The 11,609-nt window shown below is 46.2% G+C and overlaps 1 long non-coding RNA gene across 1 annotated transcript; it reads right to left on the bottom strand.

Moving 5' to 3' along the window:
* Positions 1-2,763: 2,763 nt before the first annotated feature.
* LOC149124916 (uncharacterized) lies at positions 2,764-10,076 on the bottom strand. Its single transcript, XR_016211693.1, has 3 exons — positions 9,986-10,076; positions 6,490-6,607; positions 2,764-2,917 (listed from the first exon to the last, which is right to left on the bottom strand). It is a non-coding gene; the product is annotated as an uncharacterized LOC149124916 (long non-coding RNA).
* Between the last annotated feature and the right edge of the window lie 1,533 nt (positions 10,077-11,609).

The following is an 11,609-nucleotide window of genomic DNA, read 5'->3' as shown; positions in this document are numbered from 1 at the left end:
TGGCTAAGAGCACTTAGGCAGAGTGCTTAGGAGGCCAGTGTTTCCTCGCCTGGGATCTGGGAAGATGGGGCAGTGGCCTCAGGAGGGGTAGGCAACGCAGGACTCACAGTGGGCAGGGCACCTGCTAGCGGTGCTCAGTGAATGTGAGCTGCACGGTCAGCCGCAGAGTCAAACCTCTGTGCCAAGGGGCTTGGCTCCTTGTCGGCCCCTCACCCACATGCACAGCTGGGAAATTAGCTCCCGGATGTCCCATGTGACATTTTGCACAAGACCACAGTTTTGAGGGTACTTCAAAAAGTTCATGGAAAATAGAATTGAAGATATGTTTATTTTGGTGCAAAATATTTTGAAACTCATGAATATGAAGTGGTCTGGAAGAACGCATAGAAAATGTATATTAGGGGCCGGTGCTGTGGCATAGCAGGTTAAAGCTCCAGCCTGCAGTGCCGGCATCCCATATGGGTGCCAGTTTGAGTCCCGGCTGCTCCACTCCCAATCCAGCTCCCTGCTAATGTGCCTGGCAAAGCAGTAGAAGATGGCCCAATCTCCCTGGCACCTATGTGGGAGATATGGCGGAAGCTCCTGGCTTCAGATGAGCTCAGCTCTGGCTGTTGTGGCCACATGGAGAGTGAACCAGCGGATGGAAGACCTCTCTCTCTCTGTCTCTACCTCTCTCATAACCCTGTCTTTCAAATAAATAAAATAAATCTTTTAAAAAAATTTAAAAAATGTATATTAGGAAAAAAACTACACATAGATTTCAAAATTGTTTGCACAAAACAAGCTTATCTTTTAATCCTGTGAACATTTTGAAGTAGCCTCATAAAACAGCTTACAGAGTATTGCTTTAGGTTAAAGCACATATAACAATGCCAATGATTTCAGAAGCGAATGTCATGAATTGGTATTTGGCTGTTGTTCATGTAGTCTTTCCATGATCTCAGATGACTAATATTTGGTCACACTGAACTTGCAAACAAAGAAAGCAACAAAATCAAGACCTCCTGAGTACAGATATGTAATTTTGCATAATGAGACCTTCTCTTGGGTCCCATGGTCTTTTTCTTTTGGTGAGAAAGATCGTGTCCTTGCAATGAAATCACAGGACGGGCCGGAGCAGCTTAAGCAGCAATAATGCTGTTTAGTTACTATTGCTTTAAAAAGGTTGCTGTTAAGCTGAGCACAGCTTGGAATGATGCTCTGGCCTTATCCACATTGGCCATGGGTGCCTTGGGGTTAGTAACCGTGTCAGTTTCACTCCACATGACACATGTCCTTTGCCCTTTAAACAGAAGATGCAGCTCCAGTGCTCGTTACTGGCTGCCAAGCAGAGCAAGGCGCTGCCAGATGATTTTTTCAGCCATCTCAGAGACGCGAGAAGGAACATTCTTGAGGAACCTCCAAATCCTGGCAATTTTCCTCCAGATGAAGTGCACACGATCTGCTCTTGCCTATGCTAACAAGTGGGATGACTGAGGGCCGCAAGCTATAGCTGCACAGAGAGGGTTGCACACAGCTCATCAGCTCCCAGGCATTATTGGCATCCTCCGGCCAAGCTAAGGAGAAAGATGGCGATGGTACAAAGTCCCAGCTGTATGCTTTTGAGAACAGCCAGAGATGCTTGGCTTTGGAATGAGAACATCCAGGGAGCACATGAAAACTACTCAACTACTTGGAGGGCTACCTTGTAGAAGACAGGTTGACACAGGGGGCAGGAGAGAAAGGGACACAATCAGTGTTGAGGGCTGGATGTCATTTGGGCTTACTATAAAGAACTTGCTAGTCCTCTGAGCCAAAGCTAATTTCATATCTGTTTCATTTGCTGGGACAGCTGCCTCTGCAGATAATAACAATCCCCCCTAACCTGTGGAGGTTTCCAAGCAGAGATTCAATGAGCAGATGGAAGAGAAGGCTCAAACTCCAACAGAGGGTAGGAGTCAGATTATTAATATTTTTAACGACCACCTTAAGACATAAGTCACACATCATACATTCACCTTTGTGAAATGGAAAAGAGTATGATGCTTAAATATTCAACAGTTGTGCCACCATCCCCATGATCTAATCTTACAAAGTCTAATCCCCACAAAGTGAAATCCTCTACCCATCAACAGACACCTCTCATCGCCCCCCTTCCAGTGCTAGGAAAGCACGATCTACACTCTCTTCAGATGTCCTATTGTGGACATTTCCTGTAAACAGCGTCACACAACAAGTGCCGCTCTGCAGCTGGATCCTTTTGCCATGTGTTATGTTTTCAGGTCTCATCTATACTGCGGCATGTGCCATTCTGTTTTGTTACCAACTATAGGGACTCGGATTTGACCAGTCTCTTCCAACACTGAGACCTCATGCCCTGGGCTTAGGTTTGATTTTCCTCCCTGCTTCCACATCATGAAAGAGTTCTGTAATTGTCTCCAGGAGCAGAATAACTTTGAGCTTTACCATTATTCCCAACAACACTATGCTTAATTTTCCAGAATGAGAAAGTTGATGGACAAAGAAGGCAGCCAAAAAGACAGCAGCCACTCAGTATGGAATTTCCATAGCATTTCTCCCCTTTGAAGCCCTTTGTATTTCTTAACTTGCCAAGGCTGCGAAATGGGGCTGTTTGGGTTCTGAGCTTCGAATCAGTACCCTGTGGCATGAGGTGGAGGACGCTCAGTGGTTCTGATGGGGCAGGAGACATCTTTTCCACACCCCCCACCCCTCAGGGCCCTGTGGCCCCAGAGCCACCCCAGCACTGGCGTCATACTTACATATCATAGACGCAGTTTGGAGTGAAGGAGGGATTCGCCTTGTGTCCCAAGGAGGCACAGTACTTGGATACGTGGTTATAGGGCTCAGGCACATCAATGACCGTTTCTTCATCGAGGGAGAGGGTGTTCCCATTAAGGACCCAGTCCCTGCTGTCAACCTGCAGAGAAGAAGATAGCAAGTGTCCAAGAGGCTCCTCCTCCCAGGGGCTCAAAAACATTGGAGACACTAACTCGTATGTCCTTCAACTTCATAATCTTAGTGTCAAAGACATGGAAAACTTAATATGGGCTGGCATTGTAGAGCAGCAGGTAAAGCTTCCGCTTGTGGTGCCCGCATCCCACATGGGCTCCGGTTCAAATCCTAGCTGCTCCACTTCTGATCCAGCTCCCTGCTACTGCACATGGGAAAGCAGTGGAAGATGGCCTAACTGCTTGAGCCCATGCCACCTACATGGGAGACCTGGACAGAGTTTTTGGCTCCCGGCTTCCGTTTGGCCCAGCCTGGACAATTGCATCCATTTGGGGAATGAGCCAGTGGATGGAAGATCCCTCTTTTTCTGTCTCTCCCTCTCTTTTTCTAACTCTGCGTTTCAAATAAATAAATAAAATAAATTTAAAAAAATTAATGCGGTTCTCCACATACTGATGGTGCAAATGACATATATGGGCAGTTCAGTTTACTATTGATTGACGTTTTTATGTCCCTTATAAAGACAGACAAAAGTATAACCAGATAAGCTGACTTAAAAGTAGACAAGGGACCAACCAGTGCTATGGCGTAACGGATAAAGCCACCACCTGCAGTGCCAGCATCCCCATATGAGTGCCAGTTTGAGTCCCAGCTGTTCCACTTTTGATCCAGCTCTCTGCTATGGCCTGGGAAAGCAGTAAAAGATGGTTCAAGTCCTTGGGTGGGCCTCTGTACCCATGTGGGAGACCACAAAGAAGCTCCTGGTTCCCGGCTTCAGATCTGCACAGCTCCAGTCGTTGCAGCCACTGGGGAGTGAACCAATGGATGGAAGAACCCCCTCCCCCCACCTCTCTGTAACTCTGCCTTTCAAATAAATAAATAAATAAATAAAATCTTAAAAAGTAGACAAAGGCCACTTGTTCTTTTCCTGAATGCCTGGCCGAGGAGCTATTGTGGTGATGTCCCTCACCAGCAGGGACCTTGCTAAAATTCTGCCCCCCTCCAGCCCCGACACTGAATTTGCCTTCGTGATCAACCAGGCTGCATCCTGCAGCTCTCCAGGGCCCCTCTGGCGTGCTGGGAGCATCTCTGCTGTGCCCAGCCATGCCCAGGAACGCCCCAGGCCCCAGGTTGGAGTGGCTGAAGAAGCTATGAGCATCTCCGTGGATATAGAGGAGGCCCCTCCCGGGCGGGGGGGGGGGCAGCACAAATGTGCAAACGAAAAAGTGGGCAAAGAAAATGAGGCAAAAGAAGAGGCAAAGTAAGAGCATCCGGTGGAACCAGGAACAAAGGGGTTGCAAGACGTCCTGCATCTGTGCCCCAGGTGGGCCATCAGCGTGACTAGCAGACAGTCCCCAATGAGGACCAGTGTACTCTCCTACCTACAACAGGATTCGCCACCCGCAGGGCAACCATGAGGCTTTCTCTCTCCAAAGTACTCCCAGCCAGCACCCCCAGGACCTGGGCATGCCGGCCCAACAGCCTCCTGGTGCCAACAGGACTGTATTTTCGTACAGAACTGCTTACTCTTGGAGGCGGACCATCCCTCCTGCCTCTCCATCACAACCATGCCTTTATCTGTATGTGACAGTTACTCAGTGGGCACTCACTGAGTGACGATCACGTGTCAGATATTGTTCTAGGTACCAGGGTCCAACCCAGCAGTTGTCAAGAGTGCACAGAATCCTCATGGATCTTACGATTCCAGCCCGGCCACGTCATGTCAGGACGGGACCCTTGGTCTCATGCACCTTACACTGTTAATGGCTGTTGCTTTGGTCTGGATGTGTTGGTTCCCCGGAGGGTTCAGGGTGGCAGTGCTGAGGTGTTGGGAACTTTAAGAAGTAAGGCCTAAACGGGCCCTGTGGTGGTTTGCTCTTGGAGGACACGCAGGCCCAGGCTAGTTCCGGAGAGAACGGTTGTTAAAGGGAGCCTCCTTTTGTGTGTGGCTGATTCTCTTTCCATTTCTCTGTCATGAGTGGTGCAGCCCAGAGTCTATCACCAGGATGTAGGTACCACGTTGTTCAGCCCCCTGTAGCCACCAGAGTCACAAGCCTCTTTGCTTTGTAAATTACCGAGCCTCAGTGGTTTTTTATTTGTTGTTGTTGTTGCTAGCAATGCAAAATGGCTCAAGACAGTTAATGAATTTTTCCTATCTCCTCCACAGAATCTAAATTTCATGAGGGCCAGGAGGGAGTTTCATTCATCTTTATAATACCACACAGGGAGCGCCTGCACTGTTTGTTACTGGATTTGTGACCTTGGCCAAGTTGCTTAACCTCTTTAAGCTTCTGTTTCCTTTCTGTAAAATATTTAAATAAATAAACTCAGGCTAAGCATCCCTAACCTGAAATCTGAAATGCTCCCAAATGCTAAACTGTTTAGTGCTAACACAATGCCACAAATGGAAAATTCCACACCTCACCGCATGTGACAGGTTGCAAAGAGTGGGTGCACTGAAGATGTTCTATAAAACACCTCCAGGCAAGTGTGTAAGGTGTATATGAAGCATACATGAATTCGCTGTTTGGACCTGGGCCCTACCCCAAAACACCTCATATGTATATGGGAATATTCTGAAACCCAGAACACTTCTGGTCCCAGGCATTTCAGGTAAGGGACACTAATCCTGTAACATAGCATTATCTCAGAGTTACTCACTTTGTTTTTTGTTTTCCCAGCCAAAAGCAAATTTATTCAAAGGGAATAAGTGTGCAGAGGTGGCTGATTGCCAGCGTGTGCACAGAACTCCCAGAACTACTTTCAGAGGTTGAACTTCCGGGACTTTCTGGATTGTTCTATAGGGACCCCAGCTACCTGGCCACAGCCCAGTTTGAGCAAAGCACCATCTTTTGCTGTGCAATTGCTCTGAATGTAGAATAATGTGACTATCTCCGGGCATTTCCCCTGCTGGTGCAAAGGCGGGGGCATCAATGTGGGTGCCAGACACAAGCTTAAGTCCCAAACTCCTCCAAGTGAGATAAGGGTGAGGCTCCCCAGCTGAACTTTGCCTTTAAGCAGACTCTTAGGAGGCGAAGAAACAAAACCAAAACACATATATGTTGGACACAGTATCAAGGCTTGTGTCACTTTAATTTTCTGATTTTAGTCTTTTTTTTTTTTTTTTTTTTTTTTTTGGCACTAGAACCCCTTACTCCTGACAAGATGTAGGCTAGTGGATGGACTCACACAATCAGAAGCAGGGGCTTCCCCTACACAGCACCCTGCCCAAGCTCATAGATTAATTATCACACAGTCCGACTGGAGCTTGATTCTTTTCGGACACTGGGTATGGTCCAGCACAAAGCACTTATTGCCTGATTTATGACATCATCACACTTTCTATAAAACAGCAATGGAACTTGTAAAAAAATATTAAGCCTCAAAAAGAAAAAAATAAAAGAGGAAACTATCCAATCAATTTTATAGAAATGCCAACCCATTTGTTCCTTAATATTTCTGGTGAATATGAAAGTAAAGAATGCTATCTGGCACAAAGCCCTCAGCCAATCTCGTCAGCTTCCTCTCCCACCCTCTCACCTCTTGGTGTGTAATTCGGACTCCATTATAAAAAGACATGGCGGTATTGGGGCCCACTGCCACTTTCGAAAACAGTCCTTCTCCGGCGCTGGAAATGAGAGATTCTGCAACATAAACCCTACAGAGAAAAAGAGGGTTGAATAATGACTTTCTAGTTTGATAAGTCACTTTTTACATCAACCAACAAAGGGCGTTGTGGCTACCAAAGCCAAAATATCAGCTTATAATAATCCAACAAAGAAGGAAGGAAAGTAAAATTATAAAGTTTTAGCACTGGGAATGGCAGAAGTGGCAGTTATGTCTCTTTTAAGAGTGGTGTTCAAAATTTGCCAATAAGATTATTGCATATTCATAAAGCTGCCTGGCACTTGACACGAGGGGATCTCTTTTTTCTTGGTTGAATTTTATCTTTTTAGTTACTGACAATTTTCATGGTCCTACTGGACAAGTAAAAGAACTTTCCAATATTCATTAAAACTATATTCGAGTTTGTCAGTGCCAGCTAGGAGGGAAAGACTGTTCTAATTAAACCTCAAGATGAATCTTTGACATGAAAGAATGACAGTTATTAAGATAAATAAAAATTTGCATCAAATTGAGAAGTTTCTGTACTGCAAAAGAAACAGGAAAGTAAAGAGGCAACTGACAGAATGGGAAAAAATATTTGCAAACTATGCAACAGATAAAGGTTAATAACAAGAATCTACAAAGAGATCAAGAAACTCCACAACATCAAAACAAACAACCCACTTAAGAGATGGGCCAAGGACTCAATGGACATTTTTCAAAAGAGGAAATCCAAATGGCCAACAGACACATGAAAAAATGTTCAAGATCACTAGCAATCAGGAAAATGCAAATCAAAACCACAATGAGGTTTCACCTCACTCCAGTTTGAATGGCTCACATTCAGAAATCTACCAACAACAGATGCTGGTGAGGATGTGGGGAAAAAGGGACAAAAAAAAAAAAGATAAATGAAACGAATACTTCCCAATAAAAGGCTATATAATGGGCCTCAGCTATTTATAACCCAAGGTCAAATGCAGCTGTTGCTTCTTTTTGTAAATAAAGTTTTATTAGAACACAGCCATATCATTTTGTTTAGCATTGTATACAACTACTTTAGTGCTACAAAGGCAGAGTGGAGTAATTACAACAGAAATCAGATGGCCTAAAACACCCAAAATATTTAGTGTGTGGCCTTGTCCAGGAAAACCACTGATTTCTAACAGAAAACAGCATTCACGATTATGGAACTGAATTTATTAAGGCAGTAGATGTCCCGGCACCTGGCAGGAACTGGACATATAATTTTTGTTACATGGACCTTAGGCTTATTTTGTGAAATGAAAGATTGAATTATTGCTTCCAGCGCTCTACTTTCCCTGTGACAGAAGTACAGGAAGGAACTTCAAAACATTTGTGGAAAAATAGCATTAAAAGATAAGTTTATTTTGGTGGAAAACATTTTTGAGCCCCATGCATAGCTTTTTCACAATACAAATTCTTCATGAACTTTTGGGAGACCCCTAGGACATCCTGCCCCTGCACCATGCAATCTTGGTGGTGGTGGTGGGGGAGTGACATCCCTGCCCTTCTGACTTCCTGCCTGCTCCCCAGTGGAGCCCAGCGGAAGTGACTGCATGCTGTGTGTCTGGTGTTGAGAGGTGAGGCAGGTTTCTGCCAGCCCCACTACGCCCACCCCCAGAGTTCCCACTGTTTCCAGGAGGAGAATATGCCCAAGGGGACAGCGGCTCCTGTAGCCGGAATCTTGGAATGAAGACATGTGAAACAGACCTGAACCCGACTTGAAGCCTGGAGTCCAGCCCAATCCAGCTGAGCCTAGTTGGTCCCAGTCAAAAGAGGCTGAACTCCAGCCAACCCATAGGACCAGGAGCATAAAAGAAAATGTTTGCTTTTGTAAAGCAGCAGTGGTTAGCAAGATACTGTTAGGCAGCGTCATCACAACAATGATAACAGGAAAGACGGACACATGCAACTATGGACTGTGTTGTTTGAGGCTAACAAAGAGACCAGACATCCCTCTGTAACTGGGCCAGAGTCTCATGTCCAGAAAAGAGGCCACTTATTCATTGTGACATTGTAGAGTCAGTCCTGTTAGTCAAACAAGGGAAGAGCCCTATTTCTGAGATGGTAATAGAAATAGAAATGGAATGGGAGGCAATACATGCTTATTACAAAGAGCAAAGTCGACAGAAAACCCACCTTGGAGAGTTCTTTACTATAAACAGACCCAGTGCTACCCAGGCAGGGTAGCAGAAAAAAGCCATGGGGAGCGGGACCTCAGCTGTGCCGTAGGCGTGAGAGGAAATGGCACAGGCTGGGCACTCTGGGAGTGAGCTTCCAGAATCAGAAATATGTCCCTTACAAGCTGGAATCTTTATGTGTCTCACACCTCCTTTGTTTCTCTTCTGTCCTTTCTTAAGTGGATAAAGAAATTATCTTGGGTTCCAGACCCCTCTGCTGGGCATGGAAGATAAGGAGGGCTCTGGATGTGTAGGGGACAGCTTTAGCGAGTGTGACGTGCTCCCCAGGGGACAGAGGGACTGCTGCATAAACTGCAGCCCTGGAGCCCTAAGAAGGGTGACGCAGGGTAGGCAGGAAGTTCATTTAGGTCTGCTGAGCTGGAAGTCACAAGCCCCCATTTGTAATACTATCCTCCAACTTGTGAAACAAAATGCCCCCTTTCCAGGGTTGCATCTGCTTCATCCGGGCCCTAAAGGGAGGATACCATAAAAATATGGACATTAAGCTCCCAGGTGGAACTTGGGGAGGAGGTGCCATATAATTCCTAGGTGGCTTCATGCCTGTAGAGGCACCATCCCCTCCCTCTTAAAAGAGGCCGTCAACTGACAGGGTCGGTCTCTCTCTCTCTCTCTCTCTCTCTCTCTGCATAGACCAGGGCTGGAGGTGCTGCCAGATGTCCTCTGTCTCCCCTCCCTCCACCCCTCCTCCCTTCTGGCAATCCTCTGGCCCAGCACCCAGTCACGATGGGTCTATCTCTATGGGCAGTAACCCACGCTTATATGTGTGTTCACTTTCTCACCTTTGAAATACATTTTGCTCCTATTTTTTGTATCTTATATGTGTCTGTACTTGCAATGCTTGTCTCTGGGAAGCAAGGACCTGGAGGGAAAAATTAAAGCACCCTAACCCACATCAAAGGCACACGTGGACAGGGCGTGGCAGGCCCATGTTTCTTCCCAGCCAGACTTGCATCCCGGGACTGCCACTGGGCTGTGCTGGGCTGTGCTGGACAGGTGGAGAAATCCTGCTACAGGGACAGATTCTGCATGGAAGCAAAACGGCTCTGCTCAGACTATGTGCGTATTTACTTGGAGGACTTGCAGAGGAAAAAGGCACATTTGCAAGGAGCTTGGTCTGGGCAGGAGAGCCCCAGAGGTAGGCTAGTTCCCCCGACTGGGGCGGTTTCACCTCACACAAATGGTGAAAACCACAAGGAGGAAAGTACCTCTCTGATTCATAAGGGTCTGGAAGCAGAGCGTTGCTGGAGATGCAGGAAGAAGTCGACTTGTCGGAGTGGTACACGGAGCCTAAAAGCAAACAACAATGTCAGTCCAAGTGCACAGGGCAGTGAAAGTGTTTTCTCTATCCCTGAGAGAAAAAAGAGCTAAGTAGCGAAAAATGTCATTCAAGTTACACCAAGCAGAATGAAATTCTTCAACTTAAGCGACTAGCTTTCAGAGTCACTCTTGGGTTTTATTTTTAGGTCTTAATGAATAGCCATCAGCCATATCTCTTAAAATCTCCATTTGCTTTTGGGTTTTCTTGAGTCAACTGATTTGAAAGATGCTTGGGTACTTAACATTTTTAATCAAGAAAAGGCTTTATCATGAAATTTTGAGATCTCTTTGGTCAGATCAAATTGGGTAATGCATTTAATTTTTTTTTATGGTCTGCAGAATTCAACAACTGAGCCCAGGCAGGAGTCCCTAGCGCTCAGAACAGATGTTCAGCCTCACTAGAACTAAGGGCAGCACTGCCTTTGCTAACGCATTAATGAAGTCATCACACTCCTCTGAAAGTAGTGCCAGAGCCAGTGAGTAATTTATTCCCGAAACTGAGGTACACAACTGTCTTAGAATAACCATTGGCTCTCCTCAAAGAATCAGCCCTAGAGAATCCTCACCGAGCACCACCAAGACATCCAGTGCTCTGAAGGCTAACAAAGAGGGAGCTGAGATCGGCAATTAGAGGGCTTGCTCCTGCAAAGTCAAGCATTGGGAGCACTAAGGCATCACTGATAACTCTACTAATCAATCCCTCAGGGGTCTCCAGTTCCTGTTTCTGGGTTTTTTTTTTGTTTTTTTGTTTTTTTGTTTTTTTTTAACAACCCAAACCCAAATTAATGCTTCAAATTGAAAGTTAGAAAACAACCCTAGGGTCTAACTAGGTGACAGTCCATGCATTTCAAAAGACAGGATTTGATGGGGTTGTACAGGGAACGGAAGAACCGAGGAGTTGGACGGAAACAGGCAGGAACTCAAAGGTGCTACCTAAGCCAAAGACCAAAGGAGGAAGCATGTGCCCACGCCTCCAGAGCTGGCGCGGTTGGAGCTACGGTGCACCTTCCTGGTGGGAAATGGAACCAGGAGGTGACAAGGCTACTGTGGAAGGCACTACCTGACACAATGAGGGCTTCACACTGCTCCCTTCCCTCTCTTTGTGCCAGACCACAGGACTCTTTGTGGTCCAATCCAGACAGAAGCCTGCAGGGGGCAGACACCGCTGCACTTAAGGCAGGGCAGAGACTAGATGAGGCACAATTCTAAGAGCAAATTGGTGACAGACATGCACACAGTCCAGGTATGGAATTTCGTGTGAATGTGTGTGCTTTAAGATTTACTTATTTATTATTTGAAAGGCAGAGTTACAGAGAGGTAGAGAGGTAGAGAGGTAGAGAGGTAGAGAGAGAGAGAGAGAGAGAGAGAGAGAGAAAGAGAAAGGTCTTCCATCCACTGATTCACTACCCAAATGGCCACAATGGCCAAAGCTGGGCTGATTGGAAGCCAGGAACCAGGAGCTCCCTCCAGGTTTCCCATGTGGGTGCAGGGGTTCAAGGACTTGGGCCATCT

This window comes from Oryctolagus cuniculus, chromosome 8, assembly GCF_051225735.1.
Source record: "Oryctolagus cuniculus isolate XC-2025 breed Fujian yellow rabbit chromosome 8, ASM5122573v1, whole genome shotgun sequence".
Taxonomy (NCBI): Eukaryota; Metazoa; Chordata; class Mammalia; order Lagomorpha; family Leporidae; genus Oryctolagus; species Oryctolagus cuniculus.
Note: the sequence above shows the minus strand (reverse complement) of the source record. Positions and strands in the feature narration are given on the sequence as shown.